The following is a 23978-nucleotide window of genomic DNA, read 5'->3' on the forward strand; positions in this document are numbered from 1 at the left end:
GGAATTGGCATTCAATTGGTTTCAACTTATTTAAATTATGCAAAGTGAACAAGTTCTAAAGATCCGTTGTAAAACATTGTGCCTATAGCCACAATACTGTGTTGTACACTTAAAACTTCTTTAAAAGGGAAGGTCTCATGGTAAATATTCTTACTACAACAAAAAATTTTCCTGATAAATATAGTATAACCTGGGGCTATCAGCCAGTCATCATGCTTCAGTTTGATTACATTGATTTTTCCATGAAGAAGAAGTAGTGATTTGTCCAGGCTCTGCTCTAGTTATAATTTTGCCCTTCCTGCTCAAATTACTTATATCAATACCACTATATGAGATGCAACAAATGCCTTGTTACCATGTCTATTGCACTAGGGCTTTGGTGTAAGACACTCACTTTACAGGAAGAGAAGTAATGGGATACACTCCTATCCATGGGATTCAAGGGAATTATGCACCTCATCAGACAGAATCAGGTGAACTCATGGAATGGTAGAATCACTTATTGAAGACTCCGTTTTTGGATATACTGTCTGTCAGCACTTTACATAGTTGGGTTATTGTCTCTAGGATACTGTATTTATACTGTGTTAGCAAATAATACATGAGGTTATTTATTTCATAATGTGACTATTGGCCCAAGTACCGTGGGTCAATGTTGGAATGTCAACTACCACTCTAAAACCTGTTAACCCACTTTTTTTCCTTGCTGCCCCTATGACATTGGATTTTGCTGAGTTATTATACTTACTACTCAACAGAGGGCTAATTTTACTGGGGGTCACAGCAATTGCTCCTGTCTCCTGGGTATTCATTTCACTGAACCGACAGGTAAACAAAATGCTTTGTATACTTTTGGGTACTGATAGTGATTAGCAAAAGATATTAATAGAAAAGAGAGGAGGAGGTATAGCAGTAATTAAGGAATTTTCCAGGATGCCTTCTAGCACCACCATGCCTGATGGTAAATATTAATGAACAAGTATGGTATGCTTTTGTACTTCTAATTATCAATTATCAATGACAAAATATAGCTAAAGAATAAATATGGAGAGTTTTAAGTGAAAAGGAAATGAACTTTATGACTAGGAATACAAATATCTCTACATATTTCATAATACAGTACTTTCTTTCACATTTATGTCAGTTTGCCTATGACAAGTTTTGCCGTAATGATAAATTGAAATGCTTCTTTTCCAGTGGAGAATTTCAAGTTGAAAGAAAATGTTGCTCCTTCTAAAGGATTCACACAAGAAAAGAAAATAAAAGAAAAGAAAAGAAAAGGAAAGAAAAGGAAAAAAATCCAGCTGTTGTATGTATTTTGACACCTATTAAGTTTAGGCTCTTCTTTTTCCTTTCCTCTCCTCTCCTCTCCTCTCCTTTCCTTCTTTCCTTTCCTTTCCTTTCCTTTCCTTTCCTTTCCTTTCCTCCTTTCCTTTCCTTTCCTTTCCTTTCTCTTTCTTTCTTATTTCCTCCAAATCTAGAGCATCTGTGATCCTGATGGAGCTTGGCTCTGGCACCTACATACCTTAGTGACTTCCTTATGCTTCCTTCTTTCCCAGGAGAACTATCTCCCAGAAGGAAAGAGAAAGCTCAATGCTGTAATTATTTGAAAAAGTTACACTGTTATGGCAAAACCAAAGCCAGGATGGATAACTGGTGCTGATATTCTAGTAGATTATCAGAGATTCCAGATGGCTCAAGGCCTCTTACATATATATCCAAGACAATCTCCTTCACTTCTTTTTTAATTTTTTTTCAACGTTTTTATTTATTTTTTGGGGGACAGAGAGAGACAGAGCATGAATGGGGGAGGGGCAGAGAGAGAGGGAGACATAGAATCGGAAACAGGCTCCAGGCTCCGAGCCATCAGCCCAGAGCCTGACGCGGGGCTCGAACTCACGGACCGTGAGATCGTGACCTGGCTGAAGTCGGACGCTTAACCGACTGGCCACCCAGGCGCCCCTCCTTCACTTCTTTAAAAGCACTTATCCAAGAACGAAGGACAGAATATCCTGTGGATTGATTCCTCAGGTTCATTTTGCAAAACTATTGACTGGATCTGTTTCAGTCTTAGCAAAGCATCATTTAGAAAATTCACCTTGTGTCTCTTCTACAAAGGACCATAGCATTTTCCAAGAAGTCGACTACTTAAGAACAGTTGTTAATTAGAGCAATAAGGAGAATTAGTCTGATTTATCTATGGGAAGAACTAAAACTTGTATAATAACCATGCATTTGGAATTTCTTTGCGGGGGTGGGGGGTGATTAATTTTATCCTGACATAATGATTATTTAGTACTTGTAGCACAGTCATTAATTAACTTTATGTTTACCCTTTCTAGAATTAAAACAATTACAAGAGGAAAACATTGGGATTCTGCTGCTTCATTTTCAGAATCTGACAAATTACCAGACCATGTAAGGTAAGAGTACATCTTGAAACATGAAAGTTTTGGGGTGCCCGGGTGGCTCAGTCGGTTAAGCGGGCGACTTCGGCTCAAGTCATGGTCTCATGGTTCGTGAGTTCGAGCCCCGCGTTGGGCTCTGTGCTAACAGCTCAGAGCCTGCCTGGAGCCTGTTTCAGATTCTGTGTCTCCCTCTCTCTGACCCTCCCCTGTTCATGCTCTGTCTCTCCCTATCTCAAAAATAAATAAAACGTTAAAAAAAAAAGAAATATGAGAATTTGACAAATAATAAGTCTCAAACTGACTATTTCTTTATTGGCTACTCTAGGAAAGACTCCCTTTTCTAGGTATAAATGTCTTCAGGTATACTTATTAACATTAGAATAAGATTTATAGGAATTAATATGGATAATTAAAATGATGTACCATCTTACCCCTTACAAGTTGAGAGGAAATAAATAAAATATATGATTAAAAATATTTCATAACTTCTTCAGGCTCTATTCCCACTGTTTAAGTATCTTATGTCTCTTCAGAACCTAAGTATTATATACTTAAAATTTTGCTCTTTTATAATACAATTATTTGAATATTTAAGTTTTGATGGAGGTGGTGAATAACGAAAATATAACAGGGAGACACCATAACACTTTTCTTTAGTGATCTCCTTCTGGGGCAAATATTACACTTCTCTCAGATTTCTTTATTCTTTTTAATATTTTAACAGTTTTTCTGATTCCTTCCCTCAACATAGAATCGTTTATCCAAAAAGCCCATACACATATTATTTATTTTCAATCTAATTAGTGCCTAATATTTGGTATGCATTGTTGGATTGAACACAGAAAGATATGATAATTGATAATAGTTAATATTTGTCTAGTGCTTAGTTTGTCATAAATGATACTCATTTATGTGCATTATCCTTTTTTTTAAGTTTATTTATTTATTTTGGGCACCTGGGTAACTCAGTTAGTTAAACGACTGACTTTTGATCTCAGCTTAGGTCACGACCTCATGGTTTGTGAATTTGAGCCCCCTGCAGGCTCTGCGCTGACAGAGCAGAGCCTGTTTAGGATTCCCTCTCTCCTTCTCTCTTTCTGCCCCTCCCCCTTGCTGTCTTTCTCTCTCTAAAATATAAGTAAACATTTAAAAAGATGTTTATTTATTTATTTTGAGAGTGAGGGAGAAAGAGAATCCCAAGCATGCTCCATGCTGTCAACACAAAGCCTGAAGCAGGGCTTGAAGTCATAATCCATGAGATCATGACCTGAGCTGAGATCAAGGGTCAGTCGCTTAACCAGCTGAGCCACCCAGGTGCCTCTTATGTGCATGGTCTAAGTATATACCCCCAAGAAAACTTAGTAGTTATGTTGTTTTATACTTGCTCTATGTGACGATACACTGGTATAGTAACTTGCCGCAAAATTACATCAGTAACTTAAGGAACATAAGGAGGTTGTACAGGAAACAAATAAGTTACATAAGTCACTTAGTCCAAGGTCCCAGTTAGTAAATGTGAGAAGCAGCACTGGCTGTTCCCTTACTTAAATCTAAACCCATGCTAACCACCTCAGTATTTCAAAGTCCTCAAGTTTTTCTGAGTCTGCATGTTCAAATATCATGCAGTATATACCTATATAAGAAATATTGACTGCTATTTGCCAGTCACAGAACACTGTACTGAATTTATGGAGGACAGCTTGAAGTTTGATCTTAAGGAAGAACTTATGAATATTTAATATGCATATTAAAATGTGGTGATCATAGCTACCATCCTTGGGAGCATGATCTATGCAGAAGTGTCTTAACCTAGGTTGAAAATTGGAGAATTTATTTTGGAGATAAGAAACTTTAACTGAATTCTGAGGTACAAATAGAAATAAGTCACCTAAAGGAACCAGAAGGGCTTATTATAAAAGGTGGTATCCTGCAGTGAATGAGAATGGAGGGATTCTGGAGCCAAGTTTTTACTCTACAAATTCGGATTCTGACACCAGTAGGTGGTATCAACAGACTTAATTTCTCTGTATTTCAATTTCCCCTTCTGGAATATAATAGTACTCACCTCATATTATTGTTGTGTGGATTAAAGGAGCTACTAAAAAGCATTTAGAAAAGTGGCTGGCAGGCCAAAAGTGCAACATTATTGTTGTCATTGTTTTTGTTATTATTATTGTTGTTATTATTTAGGCTGAAAAAGTTGCCATTATATTACTATAAGCAGTTCAAATTCTCAGTTGAGCTATCTAGTAAATGAGGCATGACAGCTATGAAAGTCATATCCAGCGTAAAGAAGAATACAGTCAACAATCTCTCATATGTATCTTTTGTTCAGTATTTTTCTCTAAAGTAACTTTTCCATCTACACTACCTGGAGGTCTCTTCTTTAAAAAATTCTGAGATTCAGGCTGAGTTAATGCAGGGAAATTATTCTTATGAAAGGGTTATGGATGCCCATCTGGGAGAGACATCTTAGCACATGAGTCCTGATAATATTTGTGTTTATGTGTGCACAACTTTGATCTTAGTGAGCAAATAACCTATACCACAATTCAAAGTTTCCATTACCTACAAAAAGTATTTGCACCCTTTAAGTAATTTTTATTAAAGTCATTCACTTTCTCTAGATCTGTTTACATGTAATATAAGTTAAGTCCTCAAAGATAGGGTTTCCTGAAGGAGGCTACTAAATCCCCTAATATATCCAAATGCAGACACTGTAATTCCTTCCCAAATGTCATGTGTTAAATTATTTGTGGTCTCTTTCCAGTCACCTTTTCATGACAATGAATTTATTTCACAAATCACGAGTCAGAAACATACACAGAAGTGATACTTGCAAATGTGAAAGGCCCTTGGGTGGAAGGAAACTGCATTAGATTCAAGGGAAAACATCTAATCCACCATTGCAGAAAGAAGGACATAAAACTAACATTTTGATTCATCCTCAGTTTCAATGGCTTAAAGTGAAGTCACATTAATTTTATAAAGTTAACAAGAATAATGATTATACAATGGCTTTGTAATCCTAATTCTGCAATGGTCAAAGGGCTATGTTCAAAGCCCAGAATCATTCGTTTATTTTTCCTTGTGCCTCTCAGCAGGTTTCTGCCATGGGTGACAGGGGACCAGACAATCACTCAGAAGTGACTGACTTCATCCTTGTAGGCTTCAGGGTCTGCCCTGAGCTCCACATTCTCCTCTTCCTGATCTTTCTGCTTGTGTATGCCATGATCCTCCTAGGGAATGTTGGGATGATGACCATTATTATGACCGATCCCCGGCTGAACACACCCATGTATTTCTTCCTAGGCAACCTGTCCTTCATTGATCTCTTCTATTCGTCTGTTATTGCACCCAAGGCCATGATCAACTTCTGGTCTGAGAGCAAGTCCATCTCTTTTGCAGGCTGTGTGACCCAGCTCTTTCTCTTTGCCCTCTTCATCGTGGCAGAGGGATTTCTCCTGGCAGCCATGGCCTATGACCGCTTCATTGCCATCTGCAACCCACTCCTCTACTCTGTCCAGATGTCAGCACGTCTCTGCACGCAGTTGGTGGCCAGTTCCTATTTATGTGGCTGCATCAGCTCAGTTCTTCAGACAAGCATAACATTTACTCTGTCCTTTGTGGTTCTCGGGCCATTGACCACTTCTACTGTGACGCTCGCCCACTTCAGAGGATATCTTGTTCTGACTTCTTTATCTCTAGAATCATTTCCTTTTCCTTATCCAGCATCATCATCTTGCCTACCATCATAGTTATTATTATTTCTTACTTGTATATTGTGTCCACAGTTCTCAAGATACGCTCCTTTGAGGGACGTAAGAAAGAGTTTTCCACTTGCAGCTCACACCTGGGAGTCGTGAGTGTGCTGTACGGTGCTGTGTTTTTTATGTATCTCACTCCTGACAGATTTCCTGAGCTGAGTAAAGTGGCCTCGTTATGTTACACCCTAGTCACTCCCATGTTGAATCCTTTGATTTACTCCCTGAGAAACAAAGGTGTCAAAGAAGCTCTAAAAAAACTTCTGGAGAAGAAAAATCCTATTCTTTGATTGTTGTTTTTTTCCTCCATTGATTTTGTGGCTATTTCTTTCATACTCCTTGTGTCCATTAATGAAAGTTATTGCATTAAACATCATAAATATCTTATTGTAACTGTTTTCTGGCGAGGTACCTGGAACATTGTTCATCTTGAATGTCTCAGATATTGGAGATGTCCTGGATGTTAGAGAAACATTTTTCACAATAATCCTTCCCACTATCTCAGATAACATTCTGTTTCACAAAATTGATCTGTATTTATTTAATGGCTTTCTGCTGAGCACGACTTTTCTGTTAATATAGTGTATAAGCAATGTTTTGTGAGCTGATTGTTTTGGAATTTCTCCTTCCTTCATAACATAATCACTAATATTGACAAGAATATCCTACTTATTTTTAAAAATAATATGTTTTCCAATTACATAACTACTTTGTTTTAGCATGTTATGTAGTAATTGAATTTTCTTTTTGAATCAGTGATGTGTACTATGTCAAGAGGAAGTGATAATAACAAAAATAAATAATACATACTCTTTGGTATAAAGATTAATTTGGAAATTTTTACATCAAATGATCAGGCATTGTAGAGTATTCTAAGACACTGTTAGTTGCTAAATCTGAATATAAAGAACCAAAAAGGAAGATAGAAACTTGCAAACATTTTTGAGCAATCATTGCCTCCATTTGGGTTATCATACATTGTTTTCCTAGGTTAATTATTGTGAAGAATATTTAATAAAGGAATAAAGCAAGTTAGTCATTAACATAGTGTGTTGTCCAAAACTTACTCATCTATGCCTATGAATATTTATATATTTGATTAATTTATTGACAGTGTAATATGTCTTATGGTAGGCTTGGGTATAAATAACCTTATTTATATATTATATTAATTATATTATATTATATTATATTATATTATATTATATTTATATAAAGAGTAAATAAATTATTATATTTCTATTCTATTCTATTCTATTATTTAAAGAATATTATATATTCTTTAGGTACCTTACAATTCAGTGTGAAAATCACATCCTTGTATGCACAAGTAATCCAAATCCACAGATTTTTATGCCAAGGGTAAACATACAGATTTCAAAGTGGGGTACCTGCGAGTGTTTTCTGGCAATAAGGGAAAGTCTTTATGCTGTATTGAAGATCTATTTACAGGGAATAAGATTGGAGTCAGTATACTGTTATATCAGTTCATGTTATTGATGTGGGCTTGAAGTATACTAATGTAATTGAAAAAAAAGGTGATTTGAAAAATTGTAGGTTAGACACACAGAACTAATTAATTGCTTAGTGTGAGGGGAGTACATGAAGGGAGGTATGTCTCACCATTTTTGGTCATGTATGATGTTTCTGGTGATGGTACCAACAGATAAAAAGTTAAGGAACTCTTAGCAAATTAGGACTAGAGGGGCATTTCTTTAACTTGAAAGGGAACATCTATTAAAACCTACAACTGAGATTATATTTAAAGATGATGAAATAGAAGCTTTTCAACTAAGATAGGAATCAGGCAAAGATGTCCCCCTTCACCATATCTCTTCAGCACTCTTTTTGGGTGTTTTAGAAAATGTAATAGACAAAAAAAGACATAAAAGTATTATGGGCTGAATGATGTCTCTCCAAATTCACGTGTTGAAGCCCTGACCCCCAGTATCTCAGTATGTGACTATATTTGGAGATAGAGCCTTCATAGAAATAATCTAAAGAAGACTGTTACAGCTGGGTTATAATACAGTGTGGCTGGTGTGTTTATAAGAAAATATTAGGACACACAGAGAGGCACTAGAGGTGCATATGCACTGAGGGACCACCATCTGAAAAGGTGGGAAGAGGGCAGACATCTGCAAATTAAGGGCAGAAGCCTCAGAATATTTACTTAGGACACCTTGATTTTGGGCTTCCAGTCTTCAGAACTGGGAGAAAAAAAATTGGTGGTTAAGGCATCCTGTCTGTGGTGTTTTGTTATGGCATCCCTAGCAAATTACCATAAAGCATTAAACAGCGTGAAAAGAATAAATCGATCTTTGTTCACAGGTGACAGTTGTCTATGTAGGAAATCTGAAATAATTGCCCAAACACCCTCCTAAAACTAATAAGAAATATAGGAGTGTTGCAGGATACAAGATTACTATACAAAAGTTAATTGCTTTACATATACCAGCAATGAGCAAGTACAATTTAAAATTAAAATCACAATGCTATTTATATTATCACTTTCCCTAACAAAATACTTAGGTATAAATCTCAAAAAATATGTATAAGATCTCTAGGAGGAAAAGTATAAAATTATAATGAAAGAAATCAAAGAAGAACAATATAAACGGAGAACCATTGAATGTTTAAGGAGAGGAAGACAATATTGTGAAGATGTCATTTCTTGGAGGAAGGAAGATATGCACATGGCAGATAAACATATGAAAAGGTGTTCCATATCATATACAATCAGGGAATGTCACATAAAACAATGATGGGATACCACTATTTACCTATCAGAATAACCAGAGTGCAGAATACCGACAATATCAAATCATTGCATGTGGAGCAACAGGAACTCTTAAGCATTGCTAGTGGGTAATGCAAAATAGTATAGCCACTTTGGAAGACAGTTTGGCAGTTTCTCACAAAAATAAACACACTCTTACTGATCTATGATCTAGCAAATATATTGCTTGGTATTTATTCAAAGGAGCTGAAAATTTAGGTCTGTCCCAAACTAGCACATGGAAGTTTATGGAAGCTTTATTGATAATTGCCCAAATTTGGAGGCAACCAAAAATTTCTTCAGTAAGTGAATGGATAAATAAACCATGGTATATTCAGGGAATAAAATATTATTTAGTCCTAAAAAAATTGAACTATCAAGCTGTGAAAAGACCAGGAGGAATCTCGAATCCTTATTACCGAGTGAAAGAAGCCAATCTGAAAAGAATACCTTATGTATGAATCCAAATATGGCATTATGGAAAAGGCAAAACTATAGAGTGAGGAAGAAGATAAGTGGTTGCCAGGGTTGTGGGTGGAGGAAGGGATGAACAGCAAGGTAGGAAAGATTTTTAGGGCAAAAGATTGTATGGCTCCATCATTATGGATACATATCATTTATTATATGTCCAAATCCATAAAATATATGATATCAAGGGTGAACCCTTAAGCAAACTGGATTTTTGATGATAATAGGTGTCACTGTAGGTTCATCAGTTGTAATAAACATACCAATCTGGTGGGGAATGTTGGCAGTGGAGGAAGGTATGCATGTGTGGGGTCAGGGGATATCTGGTAAATCTGTCTATCTTAAATTTCTCTAAAAAATTGAAGTCTTAATTAAAAAAGAAACAAAAAGAAAGAACAGTACACTACTCCTACTACACCCATATTAGAATGACCAAAATAGAAATCACTGACTCCACCAAATGTTGGCAAGATTGCAGAGGAATAGCAATCCTCACTCATTGCTATGGTGAATGCAAAATGGTACAGGTAATTTGGAATAAAGTTTTTCAATTTCATACAAAACTAAACATACCCTTACTATAAAATCCAGCAATTGTCCTCCATGATATTTAGCCAAACAAGTTGAAAATTCTCATGTCCACACAAGAACCTACACATCAATGTTTCTAGCAGCTTTATTCATAATTGCAAAAACATGGAAATAACCAAAATGCCCTTCAGTAGCTGAATGAATAATAGACTGTGATACATCCAGACAATGGAATAATATTCAGCCCTAAAAAGAAAGGAGCTCAGGGGTGCTTTAGTCGGTGAAGCATCTGACTCTTGATTTCGACTCAGGTCATGATCCTACGGTCCTGGGATCGAGCCCCACACCAGGCTCTGTTCTAGGTGGGGAGCCTGCTTAAGATTCTCTCTAGGAGGAGCCAAGATGGCAGAACAGCTTGGAAGTTTTTTGTGTGTCCCGCACCCATGAAATATAGCCAGACCAACATTAAACCATCCTGCACACCTAGAAAACTTATTTGAGGATTAACACAACAATCTACACAACCTAAACCACAGAATTCAGCAGGGACCCAGTGCAGAGAGGTGAACATGGGGAGAGAGAAGCTGCAGAGGGCAGGGAGCCACTTTTCCCTGTGGAGAGAGGTTGGAGGCAGAGGGATGGTGGGGAGAATATGGGAAAAGCACCTCTCCCCAAAAGCAGCTGGAGAGAAAGTGGAAAATTGGAAACAGCCATAGGGACTGAACTAAAAAGGGAGAAAGGAGAAAGGAGAAGGTTTAAATTCCATTAAGACTGTAAACAGCAGGAGTGCAGAGTCTGCAACTCTGCAACTTGATACCTGGTGACGCTCTGGTGGGAAGGGCAAATCCCCAGGACCAGAGTGGGGTCGGGGAGGTTCTTGGGCCACACAGGGAGAAGCAGGTCCACTGCTGGAAGGACATTTGGTAGATGTTGTGAGGACATCTGGGCCCAGCAGACCCCAGAGAATGGCCACATTCGCTGGTGCTGGAACAAGGTCATTGGGGGTGAAGCCTGGTGCCAGATGTGTGTTGTGATTTTCCACAATCCCTGAGGCACTGCTGCTACACTGTTTCGTGAACTTTTTGTGGGGCAGGATGGCTCCTGGCCACAGTCTCTGGGCATTGGCAGCAGCACGGTCCTGCAAATATTCCTGGGTTTGGCCATCACCTGGCCATTGTTTGGTGACACCCTTTGCAGAGGGGCTGAGCAGGTCAAAGCCGCAGTCCCTCAGAAGTGGGGGTCTTGGGAAGGCAGCTGGATCAGAGACAAAACTCGGGAGGGAGGTGCTGCCTGGGGCTTGGTCATGGATGGTATGGAGGTGGTGAGTGTACAGAAGCCAAAGATGAAGGACGGGTGGGAGATTGCTGATCAGGGAGAACAGAGTTGTGACACTAGACACTGGGTAGCTGGTTGACCCCATTTTCACTGCTCTTGCGCACGTACATAAACACCTACAAATGCTATAATCTACCCCAGTAGGCTATCAGTGCCATCTGGCGGAGAACGGAGCCATTACACTAAGCCCCACCCAACTGGGCCATCCTCACTCTTCAAAAACACAAGTCTTGCCGCCTGCTTGCTTTATTGACTATAAAGTGCTTCATTGTTTGACTTTCAGGGGAAAAGGAAATAATTTCAGTCACATTTCAGTCAGTTAGCTGGTCCATCTATTCAATTTTCTTTCTTTCTTTTTTTTCTTTTTCATTTATTTTCCCTTTCTTGAATACAGAAAGAGAAAAATTCATTTTTATTTTCAATTTTTATTAAAAATATTTTCTTTACTTTTTTCTACTGTATTTTTTACTTTTGTGCAAAATTTTTAAATTCTATTTTACTTCCATCATTTCATTTTAGTCTACTTCAGTGTATTAATTTTTTTCAAATTTTCAAACGATATCCTTTTTTTTCTTTTGTTTTTCTCTTTTTTCTCTAATCTATCAAGTCCCTTTCAACAACCAGACCAAAACACACCTAGGATGTAGCATCATTTATTCAATTTGTGTGTGTGTGTGTTTGCTTTAAATTTTTAAATTTTAATTTTTTCTACCTCATTAATTCCTTTTCTCCTTTCAAAATGACAAAAAAAAAAGGAACTCACCCCAAAAGAAAGAGCAGGAAGAAACGATAGCCAGATACTTAACCAACACAGATATAAGCAAGATATCTGAAGCAGAATTTAGAATCATGATAATAAGAATACTAGTTGGAGTAAAAAATAGATTAGAATCCCTTTCTGTGGAGATAAAAGAAGTAAAAGGTAGTCAGGATGAAATAAAAAATGCCATAACTGAGCTGCAATCTCTAATGGATGCCAGGGCAGCAAGGATGATGAGGCAGAACAGAGAATCACTGATATAGAGGACAAACTTGTGGAGAATAAATAATGAAGCAGAAAAAAAAGAGGGAGATTAAGGCCAAAGAGCATGATTTAAGAATTAGAGAAATCAGTGACTCATTATAAAGGAACATCAGAATCATAGGGGTCCCAGAAAAGGAAGAGACAGATATAGGGGTAGAAGGGTTATGTGAGCAAATCATAGTGGAAAACTTTCCTAACCTGGGGAAAGACACAGACATCAAAATCCAGGAAGCACAGAGGACCCCCATTAGATTCAACAAAAACCGACCATCAACAAGGCATATCATAGTCAATTTCACAAAATACTCAGGCAAGGAGAGAATCATGAAAGCAGCAAGAGGAAAAAAGTCCTTAACCTACAAGGGAAGACAGATCAGGTTTGCAGCAGACCTATCCACAGAAACTTGGCAGGCCAGAAAGGAGTGGCAGGATGTATTCAATGTGCTGAATCAGAAAAATATGTAGCCAAGAATTATTTATCCAGCAAGGCTGTCATTAAAAATAAAAGGAGAGATAAAGAGTTTCCCAGACCAAAAAAAAAAAAAAAAAAAAAATTAAAGGAGTTTGTGAGCACTAAACCAGCCTTGCAAGAAATTTTAAGGGGGACTCTCTGAGGGGAGAAAAGATGAAAAATAAATAAATAAATAAATAAATAAATAAATATCAAAAGAACAAATTTTAGAAAGGACCAGAGAACACCACCAGAAACTCCAACTCTACAAACAACATAATGGCAATAAATTTATACCTTTTAGTACTCACTGTAAATGTCAATGGACTCAATGCTCCAATCAAAAGACATAGGGTAACAGAATGGATAAGAAAACAAGATCCATCTATATGCTGTTTACAAGAGACCCACTTTAGACCTAAAGACACCTTCAGATTGAAAGTAAGGGGATGGAGAACCATCTATCATGCTAATGGTCAACAAAAGAAAGTCAGAGTAGCCATACATATATCAGATGGTCTGGACTTTAAAATAAAGACTGTATCAAGAGATGCAGAAGGGCATTATATCATAATTAAGGGGTTTATCCACCAATAAGACCTAACAATTGTAAACATTTATGCACAAATGTGATAGCACACAAATATACAAATCAATTAATCACAAACATAAAGAAACTCATTGATAGTAATACCATAATATTAGGACACTTCAACACCCCACTCACAGCAATGGACAGATCATCTAATCAAAAAATCAACAAGGAAACAATGGTTTTGAATGACACACTGGACCAGATGGGATTAACAGCTATATTCAGAACATTTCATCCTAAAGCAGCAGAATATACATTCTTCTCCAGCGCACATGGAACGTTCTCCAGAATAAACCACATACTGGGACACAAATCAGCCCTAAGCAAGAACAAAAAAACAAGATCATACCGTGCATATTTTCAGGCCACAATGCTATGAAACTCTAAATCAACTACAAGAAAAAATTTGGAAGATAACAAATACTTGGAGACTGAAGAGCATCCTACTAAAGAATGAATGGGCTAACCAAGAAATTAAAGAGGAAATTAAAAAGTATATGGAAGCCAATGAAAATTCTAACACCACAACACAAAACATAAGGGACGCAGCAAAGGTGGTCATAAGAGGAAAGTCTGTAGCAATCCAGGCCTTCCTAAAGAAGGAAGAAAGATCTCAGATACACAACCTAACCTTACACCTATAGGAGGTGGAAAAAGAACAGCAAATAAAACCCCAAACCAGCAGAAGACAGGAAATAATAAAGATTACAGCAGAAATCAATGCTATTGAAACCAGAAAAACAGTAGAACAGATCAATGAAACCAGAAGCTGGTTCCTTGAAAGAATTAACAAAGTTGATAAACCCCTAGCCAGTTTGATCAAAAAGAAAAAGGAAAGGACCCAAATAAATAAAATCAAGAATGAAATAAAAGTGATCACAACAAACACAGCAGAAATAAAAACAATAATAAGAGAATATTATGAGCAATTATATGCCAATAAAATGGCAAATCTAGAAGAAATGGACATATTCCTAGAAACATATAAACTACCAAAACTGAAACAGGAAGAAATAGAAAATTTGAACAGACCCATAACCAGTAAGGAAATCAAATTAGTAATACAAAATCTGCAAAAAAAACCAAGAGTCCAGGGCAAGATGGCTTTCCAGGAAAATTCTACCAAACATTTAAGGAAGAGTTAACACCTATTCTCTTGAAGCTGTTCCAAAAAATAGAAATGGAAGGAAAATTTCCAAACTCATTCTATGAAGCCAGCATTACCTTGATTCCAAAACCAGACAGAGACCCCACTAAAAAGGAGAACTACAGACCAATTTCCCTGATGAACATGGATGCAAAAATCCTCAACAAGATATTAGCCAACCAGATCCAACAATACATTATTCACCACTACCAAGTGGGATTTATACCTGGGAACCTGGGCTGGTTCAATATCCGCAGAACAATCATCGTGATTCATCACATCAATAAAAGTAAGGACAAGAACCATATGATCCTTTCAAGAGATGCAGAGAAAGCATTTGACAAAATACAGCATCCTTTCTCAATAAAAACCCTCAAGAAAGTAGGAATAGAATGATCATACCTCGAGATCATAAAAGCCATATATGAACGACCCAATCCTCAATGGGAAAAAACTGAGAGCTTTCCCCCTAAGGTCAGAAACAAGACAGGATGTCCACTCTCACCACTGTTATTCAACATAGTATTGGAAATCTTAACTTCTGCAATCAGAACACAAAGAAAGAAAAGGCATCCAAATCGGCCAGGAGGAGGTCAAACATTCACTCTTCGAAGATAACATGATAATTTATATGGAAAATCCTGAAGAATCCACCAAAAAACTGCTAGAACTGATTCATGAATTCAGCAAAGTTGCAGGATATAAAATCAATGCACAGAAATTGGTTGCATTCCTATACACCAACAATGAAGCAACAGAAAGAGAAATCAAGGAATCGATCCCATTTACAGTTGCACAAAACACCATAAAATACCTAGGAATAAATCTAACCAAAGAGGTGAAAAATCTATACAATGGAACTATAGAAAGCTTCTGAAAGAAATTGAAGACACACAAAAAAATGGAAAAAGATTCCATGCTCCTAGATAGGAAGAACAAATATTGTTAAAATGTCGATTCTACCCAAAGCAATCTACGTATTCAATGCAATCCTTATCCAAATAACACCAGCATTCTTCACAGAGCTAGAACAAATAATCCTAAAATTTGTATGGAACCAGAAAAGACCCTGAATAGCCAAAGCAATCTTGAAAAAGAAAACCAAACCAGGAGGCATCACAATCCCGGACTTCAAGTTGTATTACAAAGCTGTAATCATCAAGACTGTATGGTACTCTTACAAAAACAGACATTCAGATCAATGGAACAGAATAGAGCACCCAGAAATGGACCCACAAACGTATGGGAAACTAATCTTTGACAAAGCAGGAAAGACTATCCAATGGAATAAAGACGGTCTCTTCAGCAAATGGTGCTGGGAAAACTGGACAGTGACATGCAGAAAAATGAACCTGGACCACTTTCTTACTCCATACACAAAAATAAACTCAAAATGGATCAAAGACCTCAATGTAAGGCAGGAAACCATCAAAATCCTCAAAGAGAAAGCAGGCAAAAACCTCTTTGATCTTGCCCGCAGGAACTTCTTACTCAACATGTCTCTGGAGGCAAGGGAAACAAAAGCAAAAATGAACTACTGGGACCCCATTAAAGTAAAAAGCTTCTGCACAGCGAAGGAAACAATCAGCAAAACTAAAAGGCAACTGACAGAATGGGAGAAGATATTTGCAAATGACATATTAGATAAAGGGTTAGTATCCAAAATCTATAAAGAACTTATCAAACTCAACACCCAAAAGACACCAAATAATCCAGTGAAGAAATGGGCAAAAGACATGAATAGACACTTCTCCAAAGAAGACATCCAGATGGCCAGCCGACACATGAAAAAATGCTTAACATCACTCATAACCAGGGAAATACAAATCACAACCACAATGATATACCACCTTACACCTGTCAGAATAGCTAACATTAACATCTCAGGCAACAACGCATGTTGGCGAGGATGTGGAGAAAGAGGATCTCTTTTGCTCTGTTGGCGGGAATGCGAGCTGGTCAGCCACTCTGGATAACAGTATGGAGGTTCTGCAAAATACTAAAAATAGAAATACCCTATGACCCAGCAATTGCACTACTAGGTATTTATCCATGGGATACAGGTGTGCTGTTTCAAAGGGGCACCTGCACCCAATGCTTATAGCAGCACTATCAACTATAGCCAAAGTATAGAAAGAACCTAATGTCCATAGATGGATGAAAGGATAAAGAAGATGTGGTATACATATGCAATGGAGTATTACTCGGCAATGCAAAGAATGAAATCTTGTCATTTGCAACTACGCAGATGGAACTGGAGGGTATTATGTTACGTGAAATTAGCCAGAGAAAGACAAAAATCATATGACTTCACTCATATAAGGACTTTAAGAGACCAAACAGATGAACATAAGGGAAGGGAAACAAAAATAATGTAAAAACAGAGAGGTAAACAAAACATAAGAGACTCATAAATATGGAGAATAAACAGAGGGTTACTTGAGGGGGTGTGGGAGGGACGATGGGCTAAATGGGTAAGGAGCACTAAGGAATCTACTCCTGAAATCATTGTTTCACTACATGTTAACTAATTTGGATGTAAATTTAAAAAATAATAAAATTTAAAAAAAACTAAAAAAAAGAATATCTTTTGTATTTAATTTGTTTATTTACAACACTTCTTTTTTAGATAACTTTCTTTATATCTTTCTTTTTTTCCCATTTTTTTCTGTTGAGACCCAAAAAGTTTTTATGTAAAACATGAATTTAAGGACACCATACATTTTCTTAGTTGATAGGCACCCCTGGAGGCTATTTTGGCCATTCCCCTGCCTCTTAAAACCAACCAGTCAACATTTCTGTTAACATTTAATGTTTTTTTTAAATGTTTACTCATTTACTTTGAGAGAGAGAGGGAGATATAGATATAGATAGAGAGAGAGCATGCACACGCATGAGTGGGGGCAGAGCAGAAAGAGAAGGGAGAGAATGCCAAGTAGGCTCTGCTGTAAACACAGAGCCCATCTCGAGCTTGATTTCACACTGTGAGATCGTGACATGAGCTGAAATCAAGAGTTGGATGCTCAACAGATTGAGCCACCCAGGCGCCCTTGTTAACATTTAATGTTTTAAAGAAAGTAGACATTGTAGAAACTGAACTAAATTCACTTTAATATACATACTACCATGGTCACAACGTGTCTTAAAATTACGTCAAAATTTGTGAAACCGTAGCAGTAGCAACAACAGAAATTACATGAGTTGTGATGTAGCATTGTATAATTTAATTCATTGTAATATTTATATATAGAGAGAGAAAATCATAAGTTTTTAAAATTAAAAGACATTTCTATTGTATGTTAATTTTTGGATTTACCATAAGCCAATTTTCTTTTACATATTATGGTAACGTCAGTTTTTAATTAAAAATTTTTCATTTGGGTATAGTTGACACACAATGCTATATTAGTTTCAGGTGATTTGACAAGTTTATACATTATGCTATGTTCACCACAAGGATAACTACCTTATAGCCTATTAAACTGCTATTACAATATCATTGACTGTATTGCTTGTACTGTGTTTTTAGTCCCATGTCTTACCCATTCTGTACCTGAAGGCCTGTATCTCTCTCTCCCTTGCATTCATTTTGCCTAACCTTCTGCCCCCTTCCCCTCTGGCAGTGGTCAGTTTGTTCTCTGTATTTATAAATCTGATTCTGTTTTTTGTTTGTTTGTTCATTTTTTAAAAGTTTAATTTTATTTATTTTGAGAGAGACAGAGAACAGGCACAAGTTGGGGAGAGGCAAAGAGAGAGAATTGCAAGCAGGCTCCCCACCAGCTGCATGTGGAGCCCAACATGGGGCTCAAACCCATGAACCATGAGATCATGACCTAAGCCAAAACCAAGAGTTGGATGCTTAACCAACTGAGCCACCAGGCTCCCCTGTTATTCATTTTTTAAAAAAGATACCATTAATGGGGCACCTAGGTGGCTCAGACATTTAAGCGTCCAACTTCGGCTCGGGTCATGATCTCAAGTCCGTGAGTTTGAGTTCCACCTTGGACTCTGGGCTGAGGGCTCAGAACCTGGAGCCTGTTTCAGATTCTGTGTCTCCCTCTCTCTCTGCCCCTCTCCCGCTCATGCTCTGTCTCTGTCTCTCAAAAATTAAATACAAACATTAAAAAAAAAAAGATTCCGTTAATGAGTGGAATCGTATAGTATCTGTTTTCTCGGTCTTATTTCACTTAGCATGATATCCTCTGGTATTATGATAGATTATTGAATGGTAAGCAACTATGTTGTTTAATTTCATGACTCTATGTTGTTTAATTTCATGACTCTAAATTTCATGACTTAAATTTGTTTTTGTTTCAATTCTCCAATTCATACATTAGAATTAAATTTACTTTTTTCTCTATCTCTCTATTATACTTCATTATAGACATTTAATGATCATAATAGCATAAGCCTAAATAAATACAATGCAAGCTTGTTTCAGTGCACATTTATCCCTTTTTTTCCATTTATACCCATATTTAAATTGTTTGTGTATCTTCTATCCTTCATATGCACAGATGTTTCTATTTCTAATAAGATTTGTCTATTACCAAAAAGACAGAAAAATCTCTGCCCAAGATCTTAGAGTTTTCCACCTGCAAAATCCAAACATAACAACCACCACCACCACCACCACAACAACAACGGAAGGGAGGGGGAAAGAAGGAAGGAAAAAAGGCAAGAGGAAAGGAAGGGAAACAACAAAATACCATTTTTTGTATTTCAGAAATACAAACAAGAATCACTTCTACTTTTAACAGATGAACTGTGTCAATAAGAGTGTATATCACCATAGGGACAAAACTAATAGAAGAAATAAGAATATAAAGTTTAAAATGTAAAAAAGTGATGCTTTTGTCAGGATCTGAAGTCTTTTTCCTGATAGAATAAAGACAAATACAATTTTTGGGTAGATTAAGACATGGAGTAACCATTTAAAAAAAATGAGAACATCAGTGGAATGGAATTTTACTCCAAATTAAATCTTAAGTGGATGATAATGGGTGTGGGAACTATCTTCCACCAAAGGAGGCAATTTTCAAAGACGGTAAACCAACAATCAACTAAAAAAGAACAAACAAGCTCTTATTTCTAGACATTTTTCTACTCTCCCATGACCCCAAAGCACACTTAGAGGGCAAATCTGCATTATTTGTGAAGTATATCTAAAAAGTTTAACCAGTCCGACTGAATTCTTCATTAAGAAGACTTTTGAAAATAGTGATCCATTCTTTATGTTAGTGGGTGTTTTGTTAAATATTGGGAACAATATGATAAGATGAAAATTTTCCATGCTTACTTTAGTTGCTTTTATTAAAAACAAGTATTCTGATCGTTCATTTCTCTCATTTTTACTCCAGTTCCACCTACATCTAGGCCATGAAGAATGAGCTTAATTAAATTACTCAGAAATGACTGGAGTTCATTCTGCCATGGTTCAGGACCCCTCCAGAGCTACAGATCTTCTCATTCCTAGTGTTCTTGCTAATATGCATGGGCACTGTAGCAAGAAATATCAGGATGACAGCTGTCATTGTTATGGACTCCTGATGAAAAAAAAAGAGAGGCAAACCACGAAACAAACTCTTAATGATAGAGAACAAACTGATGGTTACCAGAGGGGAGGTCGGTGGGGCATGGGTGAAATAGGTGATGGGGATTTAGGAGGGCACTTGTGATGAGCACCAGGTGACTTATGGAAGTGTTCAATCACTATATCGCATACCTGAAACTAATATTACACTGTATGTTAACTAACTGGAATTTAAATAAAAACTTAAAAAAAAAAAAGATAGACCCCTGACTTTAAATGCCTATTGTGAAAAATTGACATGACTGGAGTCATTTTTTTTTTTTAACGTTTATTTATTTTTGAGACAGAGACAGAGCATGAACGGGGGAAGGTCAGAGAGAGGGAGACACAGAATCTGAAACAGGCTCCAGACTCTGAGCTGTCAGCACAGAGCGCGATGCGGGGCTGGAACTCATGGACCGCGAGATCACTACCTGAGCCGAGGTCGGCTGCCCAACCGACTGAGCCACCCAGGCGCTCCGACTGGAGTCATTTTTAAATGGGGGTGGCGCAGCCCCTGCAGAGGGACCGCCTAAGCCATCTTTGTTTGAACTGGGCCGTATCTTTGAACTAAGCAAAATGGCAGTTGTTTTAAGAAGTTGCATGGGAAATGAGCAGGAGAGTGGAAATCCTGATCACAAGACTGATAATTGACTTTCTGAAGATAGAATCAGTAGTCAATCAATGTACAACCCAGAGTAGCTTGGCTTGTTTATACTTACAGAAAGTTTTTTTTTTTCTTTTCTTCAACTCACATATTTCGCCCCCCCCCCCTCTTCTTTTTTCATCATGAAACCCCTCGCTTTAACTCCACAAGTGGGACATGATTTGGGTTTCTACCTGGATCTGTGCTTCTTGAATTTTGATTCTTTGATCCTCTAAAATGGTCATTTGTCTCCCATTGGGGCTCTAATTTTTTTTTTTTTAATTTTTTTTCAACGTTTATTTATTTTTGGGACAGAGAGAGACAGAGCGTGAACGGGGGAGGGGCAGAGAGAGAGGGAGACACAGAATCAGAAACAGGCTCCAGGCTCCGAGCCATCAGCCCAGAGCCTGACGTGGGGCTCGAACTCACGGACCGCGAGATCGTGACCTGGCTGAAGTCGGACGCTCAACCGACTGCGCCACCCAGGCGCCCCATGGGGCTCTAATTTTCAGGTTAACACTATCTATGTCTTCCTTAGAAACTTGTCCTAGTTAGATCTTTGCTACTCAATAGTCATTGCTCCCAAAACTTTAGCCTTCCTATCTAAGGAAAAGATTTCTTACAATGGCTGCGCAGCCCAATTTTTCTTCTTTGCACTGTTTGTCACAACTGAAGGTTTTCTTCTAGCTGTTATGGCATTTGATCGATCTCGGCCATTTGTTCCCCTCTCTTTTACCCCGTGCACATGTCCCAGAAAGTGTGCTCAGTTGGTGACTGGATCCTACATCTGTGGAGGCATTAACTCGATGGTCCAAACAGGTTTTACCTTCAGTTTGCAGTTCTGTGGAGAAAACAGACTGGACCATTTTTCTGTGACGTCCCAGCCCTGATCAAGATCTCATGCGCTGACACGTCTGTGAATGAGATTGTGCTGTACATTCTCTCGGCCCTCATCATCATTACCCCCACAACAGTCATTGTGGTTTCCTATGCTTACATCCTGTCCACCGTCCTGAAGATCCCCTCGACCCATGGGAGGGGTAAGACCTTCTCCACCTGTGGCTCCCATATAGCAGTGGTGAGTTTATTTTATGGGCGGTGTTCTTCATGTATGCCCAGCTTGGGACCATCTTCTCTCCAGAGACAAACAAGATTGTAGCTGTGCTGTACACACTGGTGATATCGATGCTAAACTCTCTAATATACAGTTTGAGAAACAGATGTGAAAGAGGCTGTGAAAGCCTCTTACCACACAGGACATGATTCTTCGCCTGATATTTGTAAAGTAATTATTCAGTGGATACATTTTTAAAAAAGTTTATTCATTTATTTTGAGAGAGAGAGAGAGAGAGAGACAGAGAGAGAGAACGAGCACAAGTGGGTGATGGGCAGAGAGAGAGAAAGAGAGAGAGAATCCCAAGCAAGTTCTGCACTGTCAGCACAGAGCCTGATGTGGAACTTGAAATTGTAAACTGGGAGATCATGACCTGAGCTGAAACCGAGAGTCGGAGGCTTAACTGAATGAGCCACCCAGGTGCCCCCACTTTCCTAAGGGCCCTAGCATTATCCTTATTCTTGGAAAATTATTATATCAAAGATATTTTTATATACGGCAACACATATTTTTCTAAGTTTTAAAAAATGATATTTCTAAAGTATAGGTGTATTCATCATTATTGTATTTGCTTAGAATATATGAAAGCATTGTATATTTTTAATTTGTGATATTTTCATTTCAATTTTACTTTAAGAAGTAAATATTAAGAGATGTTATTATATAATAATAATATTATATGTGAACCATTCTTCAACCAATAATAGTATGTGAACCATTCTTTAACTTTTCCATTCTACAAAACAAGGAAAACTAATATTGTTTGGAAAAGCAAACAGCTGCATCGTGTAGGTGGCAGAACAGAATGGTAATGTTTACACAGAACGCTTGTCAGTAAAGTTCCTGCTCTTTTCCAAAGTTCTAAGTTTATATTCTGAGGAGTATTTTCCTTAGCATTACTATTCTATAAAAAAGGGACCCCATAATATCTTATTTGAGATGCAATTATTCACATGGAAAATGTGTGACAATAACATTGTTCTAATTTCTGTTTTCCCATTTTCTTCTTAATATAAAGTGAAACATTCCATAATGATAAAATCAGATACATAAAGAACATATATCATTTCATCACCATTATCAAATGAGGAAATTGAGCTAGTGGTTGACTAAGTATCTTGGTATAGCCAAAAGTCAACACTAATATGACTCCAGAATTTTTATTGTCCAGATATATCTTCCAAACTACATGGAATGTTCTAAATATATTCTCAGAACCTAGAACAACCATTACTAAAGGGAAGTATAGTTAGGGGGCCAGCCTAGGAATGATCAAATTTGAGCCATTTTCCTGTCATTATTTGTGCAAATATTATTCTGTGTTTATTTTCTCTTTACATTTTAATGAATTTTTGGTATAGAGAAGGATAATATTTGTATATAATGTTTGTATATAATTTATTGTTTTTTAATTGTTTTTTTCTTTTAACTTATTGCATATACTCACACATTTAAAATCAGATAAATATTTTTAAATGTTAATGTTTTTATATATTGTATTTGAATGTTAGTTATTACAAAAGTTAGTTATTACAAAAGTAATAATTACAAAAGTTAGTTATTACAAAAGTTATACAAAAGTATAACAAACGTTATTACAAACCAAAAGTTTTCTTGGGTGCCTGGGTAACTCAATTGGTTAAATGTTTGTTAATTTCAAGTCAGTTGTGATCTCATTCGTGGTTGTGAGATCGAGATTTAAATCTAGCTCCGAACTAAGCATGGAGTCTCCTCGGGATTCTCTCCCTCCCCCTCTCCCTGCCCCTCCTCCAGTTGCTCTCTCTCTTTCTCTCTAAAAAAAATGTTTTCTTCTATATGATGTGGACTGAGGTCATTACTCAACTTCTTTTCTATTGATTGGAATTTTTTTTAACACTTTAAAAATATAGAGAGTGGAAGCAAAAGTTTTGCCCTATTTTCTCTGCCTTGTTTTCAGTTTCAAAATATGCAAATACTAAGTATGAATCCAGGAACCTTAGGAGAAAAATGCATTAGTGAGTGAATCACGTGTTTTAAAAATGTATACATGTGGTTTGTCACTATTTTGACAGTCACATCGAGTCAGGCCAGAAAGTTATTTTCTTCTTTTCTATTCTGCTCACACAGAGGTTTTATATAACCTCATGGTGATAGAGTGTTTTATT

General features: G+C 37.2%; 2 pseudogenes; both read left to right on the forward strand.

Annotated features, from left to right (window-relative positions):
• The first annotated feature begins 5491 nt into the window (after window positions 1–5491).
• Window positions 5492–6462, forward strand: LOC125170968 (olfactory receptor 9K2-like; annotated as a pseudogene).
• Window positions 6463–9847: 3385 nt separating this feature from the next.
• Window positions 9848–21983, forward strand: LOC125170615 (olfactory receptor 12-like; annotated as a pseudogene).
• Window positions 21984–23978: the final 1995 nt, after the last annotated feature.

This window comes from Prionailurus viverrinus, chromosome B4 (genome assembly GCF_022837055.1).
Source record: "Prionailurus viverrinus isolate Anna chromosome B4, UM_Priviv_1.0, whole genome shotgun sequence".
NCBI classification, from domain to species: domain Eukaryota; kingdom Metazoa; phylum Chordata; class Mammalia; order Carnivora; family Felidae; genus Prionailurus; species Prionailurus viverrinus.